General features: G+C 38.5%; 1 pseudogene; it reads left to right on the top strand.

The window, feature by feature from the left end:
• The first annotated feature begins 444 nt into the window (after window positions 1-444).
• On the top strand, window positions 445-8,070 carry LOC108309841 (annotated as a pseudogene).
• The last annotated feature ends 7,953 nt before the right edge of the window (window positions 8,071-16,023 follow it).

Here is a 16,023-nt window from a genome sequence, read left to right as displayed (position 1 = left end):
AGGTAGCCTTTAAACAAGTGTAGCATTAAAGTATGTTTGCTATGTTTAGTTTATTATAATTAAATTTTTAGCTTAAAAGCCTAGTGTCTTATTTGGAAGAAGCACCAGTTCAAAGCACATAGGTCAGCATGGATAAATGAATACTCTGATGTTAAGCACATCTATTATGAATGTTATTTCTCAAGATACACCTGTAGTGGAGAAGAATCAGTCCTGGTCAAAGTGAGTAGTAGGTAGAGCTGAAGCAGCAAGCTGTGGTCACAGACATATTTACTCAACCTGAACATTGTTCTTTAAAAATGCATAAACATTTGAAAATCAGAAGACTCCACATAAAAATTCAGACATGCGGTTCCCTTGCAAATGTACAGGAACTAGCAACAGGAAAGCTCATTTCCAATCCTCAGGTGCTAAGTAGCAGTAGATTCCTCCACTGCTTGCGGTATGTGCACACGCACTTCACCAAGCTGGCATCATTCGTATTCGCTGCCTGATCCCTATAACACAGGATTAGGACCACTGATAAAGACAGTAAAGCATAAAACTTAGAATTAAAAGACCTCTATACTCATTCCACTGTTAGCACCAAGAGAAACCTCATTTGGATGTGGCTAGGATCTAGACAGCTAGATCTTAACCAAATATACTGATGATGGGTTGTGTATCATCATTAAGAGGCAGCTTTACCACAGCTTTGTCCAATGCACAGCATGTCAAAGTGGATGCTCTCCGTATCTTGACTAGGATTGGAGGGGAGATGGTTATCATTAAAGTCATATCTAGAACCTGGAACTTTAGATATTATCTAATTTAAACTTCACAATAAGGTCAGAAGGCTGGTGTTTTACAGGATAGAAAAACAAAGTTAAGGAAAATAAACTTACTTGATGTTAAACAATTACTAAGTGGTGGACAGCTATTCAAAGCCAAGTCTGTGTGACTAAACAAAATCTATATTTTATCAATATTACAAAATCTCTTTGGAGACATATCCCCTCTCAATAAAATGAGAAGAATGTTAATCCTTTGACTCTCAGACGTATGCACTATATTCATGATATCATTTTTATGTTTGTGATTCTATGGGGGGATATTAACTTATAATACCAGTATTTTGAGCTTAAAATACATAAAACTTTAAACAGAACCCTTTTATACAACCTCCCAATGAGCAGTTATCTTCCCTTGTATGAGTTTGGCAGCAGCTGTAATAGAGAGTCAAATTAACAGTGGCTCAAACACATTAGAAATGTATTTCTTGGAGTTTCATACTTCATGTGACTCCCCCCTGCTTGCAGGTTAATAAATTTATATGCCTTTTGTCCTGTTAATAAATATATTTCTCTTGACACAATAGTCTGAGAGTAAGCTTTTCATAGCCGGTGTTATGAATTTCAACTGGTCAGGACTCAAGTTCTTTTTAATCGTGTTCCACTGCCCTAGAGTGATGCTCTCATCCCATGATACAAGATGGCTTGCTACCACTTCAACAGTTTAAGCAACGGATATGATAATTACACACATTATTTTCACTCATATATCATTAACAAGAATGTAATGAAGTAGCCACACCTACATATAAAGGAGTCCGGGGAATGTAGTCATTGCCTAAGGCACCCTGTGCCTGGCTAAAATTTTATTATCATGGAAAGAAGAGGAAGCTGGTACTGTAAGACAATGATTTATCTCAGGCACATCCTTTAAAACTTACTCATAAAGTACAACCAAACCACACTTCTCCCTTTTGATGTGGATGCCTGTCTCTGCTATTAACCACTTGACTTTTCCTTCTTTCTACTTTTGTGTCACTATCAAAGTCCTGAGCCTTTTTTAAAAAGTCCTTCTATTTTGTGTGATTAAAATTAGGAGATGATGAAAGTATGGTTTCATGAATCACATGATTTATTGCCACAGCAAGATAATTTTTTTCCTTAGGTTGGCAATGCTTAAAAAGGGAGGGAATAACAAGAACAAATCTCAGAGACAATATGCTTGATAAGCATGGTACATTAGCCACATAGTGAGTGAGTTCCAACATTGTTAAAGAGCTCTCAGTCTTCAGACAAGTGGCTAACAAGAGTGCAGCCCTGTGGTAGACTGAACTTTTCAAGTGTCTGTCAAACTCTTGGGCTTATATGTATTTTGAAGTCCAATGGTTGAGGTCAATAACTTGTATATGGGGTCTCATAAGGTGTGACATCCCATTCTCAAGGAGAGGGAGAATTCATTCCAAGTTCTTGTCACAGCAAAATATATGTTACTCAAGTTGCAAGCGTTGGGAATCATTTCACAGCTACCTAATACCTCCGTAGGTTAGACCTTAAGTCCACACTTGATCACATCAGATTTCTTCCTGTTCCATTTGTCAGTGTTTCCCTCTCCCAACTCTGCACATTTTATGGTGGTGTTCTCATTTGAGAATTACTAGTCTCCCATGTGTCAACAAGTGTCAATCTTCCTCTAGATTAACTTTAAAATACAAATTTCTAATACATCTTGGTGGAGGTAGGATGATTTTCCTAGGTAGGAATTTATTTTCACATTTAATGGTGTACTATTTTGACTGAAAAAGGGCAAAACAGTATGTTTACATTTCTTTGGTAGCATCATGTATATAGACACATTTAACAAGTAGCAATCAGCTATAGTCTTGATTCTCGTGTTTTGTAGAGCCATTGGGTATGTATTAGGAACAACTGCAATAGTCATCATCAGCAAATAATAATCACTTCATAAATTGACCTGTAGATTCAATGCAATCCTAATTAACACCTTAGCAAGCTTTTTGTTGACCTTCACAAGTTGATTATGAAATTCAAATGAAAATGCAAAGGACCCATAATAGCCGAGACAAATTGGAAAGTATTGGAGGACAACTAATACCTAATTTCAAGTCTTACTAAGGTAGAGTAATCCAGACAATGTAGTACTAGCATTAAATAGATCACTGAAACATAACAGGGAATCCAGAAATAGACACATACATTTATACTGTTTTTCAACAAAGATGTAAAGGAATTGAGTGGACAAAGAATAGTCTTTTCAATAAATGGTGATGAAGAATTGAAATACGTATGCAAAAAAATGAACACTGATCTATACCTCACATCATATACAAAAATTAACTCAAAATACAGACTTAAATGATCAAAAGCATGATCCATAAAGGCGCAAAATGATAAAATGGACTTCATGAAAATTTAAAACTTCTGCTCTTCAAAAAACACTGTTAAGAGAATGAAGAAACAAGGCATAGACTGAAAGAAAAATATTTGCAAATTACATATCTAGTAAAGCACTTATATCCACAATGTATAAAGAACTCTTGAAACTCAGAAATGAGAAAATAACCCAATTTTAAAGGCTGGTGTGTTGGGGGTGGGGGCAATGTGGGGAGAAAGCCAAGCAAAAGATTTGAACATATTCTTCACCAAAGAAGATGGTAACTAGGCTCATGAAAAAATGCCCAACACCATTAGTCACCAGGGAAATGCAAATTAAAACCACAGTGTGATATCATTATGAACCTATCATAATGGTTAGTATTTAAAAGACTGACAATAACAAGGATTAGTGAGGATGTGGAACAACTGCTGGTAAGAATATAAAATAGCATACTTTGGAAATGGCTGTGTAGTTTCATTAAAAGTTAAGTATACGCTTGCCGTATGATCCAGTCATTCTACACCTAGATATTTTTTTAAAAGAAATGAAATCATATCTCACTTGTACATTAAGGTTCATAGCAGCTTTATTTGTAAGAGTCCCAAACTACAAACAACTCAAATGACCTTCAAGAGATGAGTGGATAAACAAATTGTGTATATCTATACGAAGGAAAACTGTCTGCAACAAAATGAGATGAGCTATTTATTGATATATGCAACAACTGATGAATTTCAAAATACGCTGAGTGAAAGAAGTCAAAGAGTACATGCTATATAAGTCTATTTGTATAAAAGTCTAGAAAATGCAAACTAATGTAGAGTGACAGGAATTAGGTCAGTTCTTGCCTGGGGTGGAATTAAAGAGAGGAACTCAACACAAAGGGGCAACAGGAAGAAATATTTTGGAGTGATGGAACTCTTCTGTATCTTGATTGTTGCAGGGGTGATTACATAGTCTATTTGTCAAAGCTCACAAAACTATATTGCCACTAGGATAATATAGCTTAGGATTACCTTTTAATAAATGAATTGATAGGCTCTTGACACACACCAGGAATAAAATAGATTTTAATAAAGAAAAAAGAATCTAAAATATCCATGAATTTTTCCTCATTGTTTTCCTCCATGCTGAGCTGTAATATAACATGAAGTATAACTGTTGTTTAAAAAATTATTCATTGTTTATTTAAAATTCACATTTAACTGAATGCCCTAGTTATTGTTTTTGCTAAATTTGGCAACCCTAATATATCTATAATCTAGATCTATATTCTATCTGGCTGGCTGGCTGGCTTATGCTATATCTATTTTTAAGTAATTTGTGAAGAAACTTCCAAGATAAACTGTGTGCAAACTATTTTCCTAGGTAATAAAACACAATGATCAGTGATTTAAAGTTATTTGATATAAATCAATCAAGCGCTGGAGGCCAACTACCAAAGATGATGATTTTCATTTAAAGTAATTAAAGCATTACCATTGGCAATAATAGGCTGTCAGACCAGTTTTCTCTGAGGCCACTGATGATAGTTCAAGAATATAAAACATCATTAGCGTATATTGCAAAGGAGTTTATACAAAAGTGGGATAAAATCACTACGCCACAGGGTAAAAAAGGAAGAGATTAGAACAAAAACATTTCCCTGTTTTACTCTGCTAAAACTAATGTCTTGTAAACTAAGATAAGATTCTAGGAAATGATTGCTGCTACCCATATTTCTACTAACAACTCCAGGATACATGTCTATCTTGAGCCAAATAGCAGTTTAAACCAATGCAGAGCTCGGTGTTACCATGACCTTGGGTTCTGAGGGTACTCAGGGGAGAGACTGAGGTGAAGGCTTCCACTGGGGCTGGGCAAGAGCCTGAGACTTACATCAGATTACCCAGGAAGAGGATCAGAAAGCAAGATTTGGAAAGAGCTTGCCCCCTAAGGATCCACTTACCATGGAAATAATGTAGTAAAAAACCCATATTAAAGTGACTGGCTCCCTACCCCCTAAAAAAGCCACGAAATTGGTGAGTAGGTATGCTAAGTCTTCTGATTCTTGAGGCTAGAGGAAAAGTTTGGGAACCTGGAGGCTTCTTTTGGTAGCTCACCTAGAGACTAGCAACTTGCCTGCCATTGCATTGCCATTCTGTATGGTGGAGTGCCACCATCTATCACTTAAAACCACCCTGCCAGGAGCTCCTCAGTGCTTCCTCAGTCAGCCCAGAACATGTCAATGATGTAACAACCCTGCTAAGGGCTGGGCACAGTGGCTCACACCTGTAATCCCAGCACTCTGGGAGGTTGAGAGGGGTGGATTGCTTGAGCCCAGGAGTTTGAGACTGGCCTAGAAATAGCGAAATCCCATTTCTACTAAAAATACAAAAATTAGCCAGGCGTGATAGTGCACACCTGTAATCCCAGCTACTTGGGAGACTGAGGCAGGAGAATCACTTGTACCCAGGAGGCAGAAGTTGCAGTGAGCTAAGATTGTGCCACTGCACTCCAGCCTGGGTGACAGAGCAAGATACTGTCTCAACAACAACAACAACCAACAACAAAAACCCTGCTAAGGGCCCATGACCCAGAGAGACAAAGATCACTCTGAGCAAATACAACATTCCTGGTGAGAGAGAACTGCTATAAGAGAAAGATGAGGGAAAAGTGTTCAAGAAGATGTAGGTGATACACACATGCACACACACACACATTTTCTGGTGCTAAAACAAGCCATAATTTCCCTATGAAAGAACTTGGCACATGAATTGAAGGAGAGGATGGTCATCACAGAGGTTTAAAAAAATGGCCTGAAAGACTACAGAAGAAATAGCTCAAAGGACAGTCATGTGAAATCATAATAGAAATCATGAGAGGACAGAGAAGGTTTGGGGATAGATTTAATAGACATAACGTGTAGTAGAAATACCTTAGAAATAAGTTACAAAACTGATAATACAAGAAAATTTTGGGGGGCTGAAGAGCCATGTCTACAGACTAAAAGAAATTGTAGAGAAATAGGCAGGGTTAGTGAGGAAGGAACACATGCTTAGGCATATCCAGGGAAATTTTTGAAGCCCAGAATAAAATAAAGTTGTACAAATTTCCACATAGAGCAAATTATCTACATGTAAATTTTTGTAGTATAGGAAAAGAAAATAATAATTCATGGAATTAATTAAATGTAATGGAAAAGTAGAGAATATCTACATTAAGAAGGGAAGATATTGTGGGGTATGGAGGCTCATGCCTGTAATCCCACCACTTTGGGAGGCCGAGGCAGGTGGATCACCTGAGGTTAGGAGTTCTAGACCAGCCTGGCCAACATGGTGAAACCCTGTCTCTACTAAAAATACAAAATTAGCTGGGTGTGGAGTGCTTGCCTGTAACCCCAGCTACTTGAGAAACTGAGGCAGGAGAATCACTTGAACCTGGGAGGCAGAGGTTGCAGTGAGCCGAGATTGTGCCATTGCACTCCAGCCTGGGCAACAAGAGTGAAACTCTGTCTCATAAAAAAGAAGGGAAGACACGGCACAAATTGTAAGCTGATCAAGTCAGCATAAATCAGGAAAAGGAAACAAGAAACAATGTAAAAAAGTAGACATAAAGTAAAATAGAAAACAAGTACTGTATATCAATCATTATGTTAAAGAAAAATGGGCTAGTTTCTCACATTAAGTGTCAGAGATTGTCAAATTTGTTAAAATATAAAACCTAACTGCAAACAACTTAGAACAAAGTGGTTAAAAAAAAAAAAGATTAAGACTTGAGATCATCATACTTCCTGTTCATTGGAGAAAGGAGAGAAAGGAAAGCATGAGGAGCCACTGTGGCCACCAGCACAGCTCTGCAGAGCCCAGAGGAGCCCTGTGGAGCCCAGAAGAGCCCAGGGCCCACACCCACCCCTGCCCTGCTACTCACCACCACCACTGCAACCTCTGACCTGTTCCCACCGTCTGTTAAAGCATAGGGGTTACTGTGAAGTTCTAGGCATTCAGACCTGCCTGCCCCAGGATATTAAAAAGGCATATCAGGAAACTAGCATTGAAGTGCCACCCAGATAATCCTGAAAATAAGAAAGCAGCATGAAGAAAATTCAAGTAGTGAGGTGTATGAGGTGTTACCAGATGCTAGAAAAAAAGAGACATTTATGACAAATATGGCAAAGAAAAATGGTAGAGGAGAAGGTGGAAGTCATTTTGACAGCCTGTTTGAGTTTGGCTTAACATTCCATCTTTAGGGAAGTTTTTGGTAGAAGGGATCAATTTCCATCTGATTTCTTTGAAGGCCTATTTGAGGGCATTTTTTTTGGGAATTGAAGAGATTCCTAAAGAAGCAGAAGCCGAGGGATAGGGTCATTTTTCTCTGCCTTCAGTTTACTTTTAGAATTGGATTTTCTTCTTTTGGAACATGATTTATTTCATTTGTGTCCCTCAGTCATGGAGGTCTTATTTCATTCTATTTAAAGTCATTTGATGGTAGTGAGATGGGCAATTTCAAATCTATATCAACTCCTATTAAAAAAGTTAATGGCAGAAAAATTAGGAAGAGGTTAAGAGAGAGTAGAAATTGAACAAGATGGCCAGTTAAAGTCCTTAATGATAAGTGGTAAGAAGCATCTGCCACACTTGGGTAACAAGTCTTTCAATGCATGTATATAATAAAAATGTTAAACTTGAATAAGCACCATTTGAGGATTAACAGTGACATATTTTGAAGACATCTAATGAACTCGATTTTCAGTATAATTGTACCTAATCTGAAGTATTTATAAATAGGTCATCAGAGCTCCTATTTGTCATATACTTTTGAGTTTATTGTTGGGACCATATAACAGGACCAGTTTGTTTTTATCTTTAAAAGTGTTGTAAACCTCTGTATGCACTTTGCCTTTTTATTAAACCTACTCCATGGTGAGCAGTGACTCTCTAGTAACGGTTAGACAAGATTGTACACTAACACCAGCATGGATCTGCTTGTCCATTTTGTCTGAAATGTGAGCCAAGCAGTTTCGGCCTGCTATAAAGTTAACATTGCCAGGTTGAGTCTTCTGCATAAACAGTTTCAGTTGTTTTGGTATTTCACAGTGGAAGATGTAAATGCATTAATGTTAATACATTTCTAACTTAGTATAAGTTACAGGTGTTTTCTAGTCATGCATAAATGCTGGCAACTTAGCAAGTTTTAACAATTGTTTAAATATGTAATGTTAAGCTTGGATTTAAAACATAAAGCTGGTAAACTGGGGGTTTGTGATTTGCTTAGAAAATAAATACACGTGTTTGGTGAAAAAAGAGATAAACAGAAATAAGCAAATGCAATTGAAAAGAAAGCAAGAGGGATGGTATACTGTCCGACAAGGTTGACTTGTGGTTAAAGGCACTTATGAATAAAGGACATTATGCAGTGATTAACGTTTCAGTATGATGGTGACACTGGGTTTTGGTATGCAGAAAATTTATCTGGGCAGAAGACAAAATGAGAAAAATGAAGATGTCCCAAACATGTTTGGAAGGAACAAAGAAAGCAAAAGTTATTAACCAGTCAAAGAGAATGAAGGTGCAGGTCAACACTGCACAAGAAGAGGTGAAGAAAGAGCAGATAGAATAAAAGGACCAGAACAGCCTAATAGAAGCTGTTGCCTTCAGAGAATGAAGAGTCAGAAATTTCCAAGTGTGCAATGACAAGTGTGACAAGTGGTTTATGGAAACAAGAATGCTTAATATTTAAGCATTCTTCACAATCACTCCTAAATTTCACAGTTAGCCCCAAAACTTTAGAGGAAATCAGCCTTGCATAATATGGCAGCAAACATATACAGGAATACCTGTTCTATTGTACTTCACTTTAAGGTTTGTGGTAACCCTAAAGCAAGCAAGTCTGTCAGCACCATTCTTCCAACAGCATGTGCTCACTTCATGTCTCTGTGTCACATTTAACAATTCTCACAATGTTGCAAACTTTATTATTTTTATATCTGTTGTGATCTGTGATTAGTGATCTTTGAGGTCACTATTGTAATTATTTTGGGCACCATGAACCATGCCCATGTGACACTGACCAGGACTTCTCTCTTTTCCTTTCCTCAGGCCCTCCTATTCCCTGAAACATAAAATAATTTGAAAAATAGTTTAATTAATAACCTTAAAATAGCCTCTGTTTATGTAAAAGGAAGCATCTCACTTCTCTCACCTTAAATCAAAAATTAGAAATGATTAAGCTTAGTGTGGAGAGCATGTTGAAAGCCTAGATAGCCCAAAAGCTAGGCCTCTTACAACAGTTAACCAAATTGTGAATGCAAAGGAAAAGTTATTGAAGGAAATTAAAAGTGCTATTCCAGTGAATACATGAGTGACAAGAAAGTGAAACCGTTTTATTGCTGTAATAGAGACAATTTAAGTGGTCTGGACAGGAGATCAAACCAGATACAACATTCCTTTAAACCAAAACCTAATCCAGAGCAAGTCCCTAACTTTCTTCAATTCTGTTAAGGTTAAGAGAGATAAAGAAGCTGCAGAAGAAAAGTTGTAAGCTAGCACAGCTTGGCTCATGAGGTTCAAGGAAAGAAGCTATTTCCATCATATGAAAGTGTAAGGTGAAGCAGCGAGTGCTGATGGAGAAGCTGCAGCAGGTTATCCAGAAGATATGGCTAAGATCATTGATGAAGTAAGGTGAAGCAGCGAGTGCTGATGGAGAAGCTGCAGCAGGTTATCCAGAAGATATGGCTAAGATCATTGATGAAGGTGGTTAAACTAAACAACAGACTTTCAGCATAGATAAAACAGCCTGCTCTTGGAAGAAGGCTCCATCTAGGACTTTCATAGCTAGAGGAGAAAAGTCAATGCCTGGCTTCGAAGTTTTGGAGGATCGGCTGACTCTTGTTAGGAGCTAATACAGCTGGTGACTATAAGTGGGAGCCAATGCTTATTTACTAATCCCAAAGTCCTTTAACCCTTAACAATTATGATAAATCTACTCTGTCTGGGTTCTATCAGTGGAACAACAGAGCCTGGATGACAGCACATCTATTTATAGCAAGGTTTACTGAATACATTAAGCTCACTGTTGAGGTCTATTGCTCAGAAAACAAGATTCTTTTCAAAATATTACTGCTCATTGACAAGACACCTGATCACTCAAAAGTTGTGAGGAAGATGTAAATGGAGATTAATGTTGTTTTCAGGCCTGCTAACACAACATTCATTCTGTAGCCCACAGATCAAAGGGTAGTTCTGATTCTCAAGTCTTATTATTTAAGAAATAAATTGTATAAGGCTATAGCTGCCATATGGAGTGATTCCTCTGATGAATATAGGAAAAGTAGATTGAAAACCCTGGAAAGGATTCACCATTCTAAATGGCATTAAGAACATTTGTGGCTGGGTGCAGTGGTGCTCATGGCTGTAATTTCACTTTGGAAGGCTGAGGCAGGCAGATTGCTTGAGCTCAGGAGTTCAAGACAAGCCTGGGCAACATGGCAAAACCCCATCTCTACTAAAAGTTCAAAAATTAGCCAGGCATAGTGGTGCATACCTGTAATCCCAGATACTCTAGGGGCTGAGGTGGAGGGATTGCTTGAGTCTGGGAGGCAAAGGTTGCAGTGAGCTGAGATCACACCACTGCACTCTAGCTGAGATCACACCACTGGACTCTCACTCTGAGGAACAGAGTGAGGCCCTGTCTCAAAAATATACGTATTCATGATTCATAGAAGGTAAAAATATCAACATTATCAGAAGTTCAGAAGAAGCTGATTCCAACACCCCTTATGGATGATTTTGAGTGTTTCCAGACTTCAGTGGAGGTAGTAGCTAAAGATGTCATGGAAATAGCAAGAGAACTAGATTTAAAAGTGGCCCTGAAGGTTTGACTAAATTGCTGTAATCTTGTGACAAAACTTGAATGAATGAGGAATTGCTTTTTATAGATGACCGAAGAAAGTAGTTTCTTGAGATAAGATCTACTCCTGGTGAAGATGCTGTGAACATTGTTGAAATAATAACAAACGATTTAGAATATTACTATGAACTTAGTTGATAAAGCAATGGCAGGGTTTGAGAGGATTGATTTCAATTTTGAAAGAAGTTCTATTATAGGTAAACTGCTATCAAACAGCATTGTATGCTACAGAGAAATCTTTCATGAAAAGAAGAGTCAAATAATGCAGCAAACTTCACTGTTGTCTTATTTCAAGAAATTGCCACAGCCACCCCAGCCTTAAGCAACCACCATGCTCATCAGTCAGTAGCCATCAATATGGAGGCAAGACCCTTCACCAGTAAAAAGATTACAACTCATGGAAGGAACAGATGATGGTTAGAATATTTTAGCAATAAAGTATTTTTAAATTAAGGTACATACATTACTGTTTGTAGACATAATGCTTATTTCCAAAGTATGCCTGTAAAGCAAAAATATGAAAAATGCAAGGAGAACTTGATAAAAATATAATCAGAAAGAGAATTAAATAGATGTCTCCCAGAGTTAAATACATATAGCAGACAAATCAGTAAATTCAATTTACTAGATTTCTCCCGTTGATTCAAGAAACATTTACACCAGGCATGGTGGCTCAAGCCTGTAATCCCAGCACTTTGGGAGGCCAGGCGGGTGGATCACGAGGTCAAGAGATCAAGACCATCCTCATCAACATGGTGAAACCCCGTCTCTACTAAAAATACAAAACCTTAGCTGGGCATGGTGGTGCGTGCCTGTAATCCCAGCTACTCAGGAGGCTGAGGCAGGAGAATTGCCTGAACCAAGGAGGCAGAGGTTGCGGTGAGCCGAGATCACGCCATTGCACTCCAGCCTGGGTAACAAGAGCGAAACTCCATCTCAAAAAAAAAAAGGAAACATTTACAAAATCAATCCTGTATTTGGCCAAAAAGGACACCTTAGCAAATTAAAGTTGCCAAATAATAATAATAATAAAGAAAAATGCATATTTTACGGTTATTTTCCTAATCACACTTCAATAAAATGAGGTATATATGATAAAAGTTTTAATTTTTGGAAAGTTAATCCATGAATCAAAAAGAAATAAAAAGTGAAATTACCAACTATTGAGAAAGCAATGAATTGGAACAGCAAAAGCTACACTCAAAGTGAACTTATTGCTTTAAATGTCTTTGTTATTAAAGGTAAAAGAGAAAAAATTAAGAAACTTAGTACTCATCACCAGAAACTAGGAAACAAATGAGGAAAGGGACTACAAAGGACTGGCTTAATATAAATAGAAGCTGAAATTAATAAAGTAGAAAACAAAAGGAAGCCAAAATAAAGCAGAAAGGATAAATAAGTCCACAAGCTGTTTATTTTTATTTTTTGAGACCAATGAAGTAGAAAAACTCTCTGAAAGAATGCACATGGCAAACACGAGGGCATAAGCAGAAGTATGCAATATTAAAAACAAGAAGGAGACAGAAACATAGATACAGACATGATTCAAAGAATTAGGAGATTATAGTTTGCAATTCTATGGCTACAAATTTGAAAACAGGAAGTGAATGATTTCCTAACAAAATATAAATTACCTTAAATTGCCAATCACTGTAGAAGATGTTGGGCTGGTGATTAAGAGTCTATCATGAAAAAAGGCACAAAGACCAGATGGGTTTAATTTTTAAAGAACAGATGATTCCAATGTTATTTAAACATTTCCAGGCCATGGGGGAAAAAAAAGGGAAAAAATCCCCTCAATTCATTTTATGAAGCCAGATTAATTTTGTTTCCAAAGTCTGATAGGCTATGCTAGACCAATCTCACTTAAAAATGCACATACAAAAAATGTAAATGTTACCAAATGTACCTTATGCTTCTGTCTCAGCTTACGTTCTCTAGATAGACTGTGAGGTAGAGATATGTATATCCAAGGTTTATTGGGGAGTGCTCTCTTCTTACAACACCTGTAAGAAAGTAAGAGGTGGGGGACTAGTGTAGGGGATTTAAACTGTAGTACTGCTACAATAGTGGCTTGTAACTATCCTATTCCATGGATAACTCTGAACCAGTCATAGGCTGTTCTCTAAGAAGGAACCCTGCTGTGCCATCAGCAGTCCTCAACACTTGGGACAGCCGTGTCACTAAAAGTCTCCTGTTAAAGGTGGCATCTGGGTAGCACACCACAGCATCCATCATACTTGAGTGACAAGAGTTTCAATTTATACCTGATTACCAGTGTGGTTACTAATATGGTTTGCTATCAAGAAAGTGAGCATTATAATAATTTTTTTTTGTCAACAAACTTTTAACAATGTATTAAGACCACATAATAGTTAGATGCTGAAAAGGTATTGATGAATTTGTTAATTCATCAGACATTTCTGATACCTCTATAGTTTTACATAGTTCAGCTATATAAATATATCATACATTCTGATGTGAGCATGTGTAGTCTTCTTTTCCTTTCTCTTTCTTTCTTGGCTTTCCTCTCCCTGTCTACTGACATCAATCCCAGTACAGTAAGCAGAATAAATAACTATAATATACTGACCCTAAATAGAAACAGATTTAAATTGCCCCAAATTTGTTTCAGGAAGAAGCAGCCTGTATTACCAGGTTCCCTTTTACACAGGCATGTGTTGGTGAATTTTTAATTGAACATATTTTTCCAGAGCTGTTCCCTAGCTCTTCATTGAACACACCACCAGTATTCCCTAGAGACTGTTAACTCTTGACAGGATATAAATAAAAATAAATAAAAGCCAAAAAATCATCAAAGTGTGACCATGTGTTTAAACATAAAGCATACTTCTTGGTAGGAGGACTGTAAGTGTAGAAGTAAATCAACACCTGTTTGTCAGGGAATTGAAACGGATCCATTCTGAAGTTCCCAGCTAATCTACCTTTATTTATGGCAAATACTCTGAACAGACAACCCCTCTCCCCTGTCCATAATCAGAGATTTAAAATTAAAAATCTAATTTTAAACGTATAAAACTTTAAATTTAAAAAGTTTAAAAATTTAAAATTAATAAAGGTATAAAATCTTAAGGATGAAACAAATTATAGGTTCTAGGTCTCTTTCAGACATACCACATATCTGAAATTAATATAGACCCCTTCCTTTGCAGATCCTGCCTGGTGGCTTGATAGGTAAAGAATCTCAAATCATTGGGAGGACTCAATCTTTCTAAGACTGAAAGGCAGGTCTGTTCTCAATAATTGCTGGAACTGTGGGTCCTACTCTGTAGAATTCACCAACTCTGGGCACTCACCCACTCTAGGGGCACCTCAGAGGCACACTCCTGGAAAGAGAGTAATGACTCAAAGACTCTTAATGGCTGAGTAGTTTAGTATTTGGTTCCCTGAGGCACATTTGCACATGCCCCCATCCAGGCGGGGAGCGTTGGGAGCATCAGTTACAGTTAGGGAGTGGAATTGGCAATACCTGTTTCCCATGCAACACCCAGAGCCAAAAGAATTTCTAGAGGTTGCTCTCCCCTACATTTAAGTTCTCAAAAGGACTCCAATTTAGAATTTTATTCTCTGTTTTGAGTAATGCTTATTTTATTGTTGCAGGCAGTGTTTCATGGAAATACAGATAATAATAATAGAAGTTATCTTGATACGTATTTGTAATGGAAATGGCTGCGCTTTAGTCAGGAGTAGGCCAAGGTGGACTTCCAGCACAGCATGATTTAGCGAGTTTGGAGCACAGGTGCACAACCCTGCACATTATGTAACCATGCCATGTGAAGTGCATTAGGTAACCACTCACATGAGTTAATGCTTAGCCCGGAGCCATTATTGTCTGTAAAAGGTATAACTAGTTACCCTGCTGATGCCGTAATACAGCTCACTTGTGCCCAGAGATAGACTAAAGCCATTTTAAAACTGTCTACAATTCCTCAAGTGCTTTTCCAGCTACCTGCCACTCGCCCACCCACCCCCCTCAGACCTCAGAACTTGACATTTGGCATCATGGACAGGATCCTGAGGTGACTGAGTCTTTGGTCCCCACCGATTCTGGATTGGCCATGTGGCTGCAACATGGGTTGTGGTACCGGGTGGTAGCTGTGGTATTCAAATGGGCTTCAGTGGAAACCTGGGCAGTGGTAGATGGGTTCCCCCACACGCATGGAGAAGGCGCTGAAGCAGCTGGAAGCACAGAGCACCAAGAAGGAGTGAGCTTTTGCCAGCAGAGTTGGATGGGCATTTTGACTGCCAGTCCCTGAGGGATGCAGCGCAGGTGAGAACCCTCCAGGCACAGGTGGGGCATCTGGAGGCCCAGTTACAGAGCTTGGAAAAAGAATTCGAGGCTGCTATGAATGAAGGACTGGGTTCACTGTCTCAGCCGGAGATCCCCACTTGGTCTGATACCGAGAAAGAAGAAACCCCATTATGGGGCTTGCCCAGTTGTCCATCAGCAGGTAGATCATGAACAGCTGTTGGGGCCCTAAGGGCAGGCTCAGGGACCACCCCCCACCATAATGCAACATACATCATACACTGCCTATACAGCAACTGAGTTGTGGGAATTAGGCAAATAGAACTGCTAGCATCTAGGGGAACCTCTAGACCCCCTCCACTGCGGTCTTTCAGGCACCACTGGGTGTTAGGGTTAAAGCTGAGGGCAGGGGAGTGGGCAGTATGAATGGTGGAAACTACCTAGCTGTCCTGCAGAGGTGGGGACACTCCCGCCCTTCCCCTTGGAAATATGGGAGGAGCAGGCACAGTGCAGGGAAGTGTGGCTACACTGGAAACTGGGACATGCAGGGGGTAAACTGATGAATCAATTCAGTAACTGTTGAGGTCTGTCCCTCCCCAAGCAAGACATTTGGGAAGCTTGTCAGAAATGCCAGCGTGCATTCAGGCATATCCTAAAAAAGACAGCTGCTCAGTGTTATACAACAAGTAATGATAGAGTGA

This window comes from Cebus imitator, unplaced genomic scaffold, assembly GCF_001604975.1.
Source record: "Cebus imitator isolate Cc_AM_T3 unplaced genomic scaffold, Cebus_imitator-1.0 Scaffold98, whole genome shotgun sequence".
Taxonomy (NCBI): Eukaryota; Metazoa; Chordata; class Mammalia; order Primates; family Cebidae; genus Cebus; species Cebus imitator.
The sequence above is the reverse complement of the archived record's forward strand: the minus strand, read 5'-3'. Positions and strand labels throughout refer to the sequence as shown.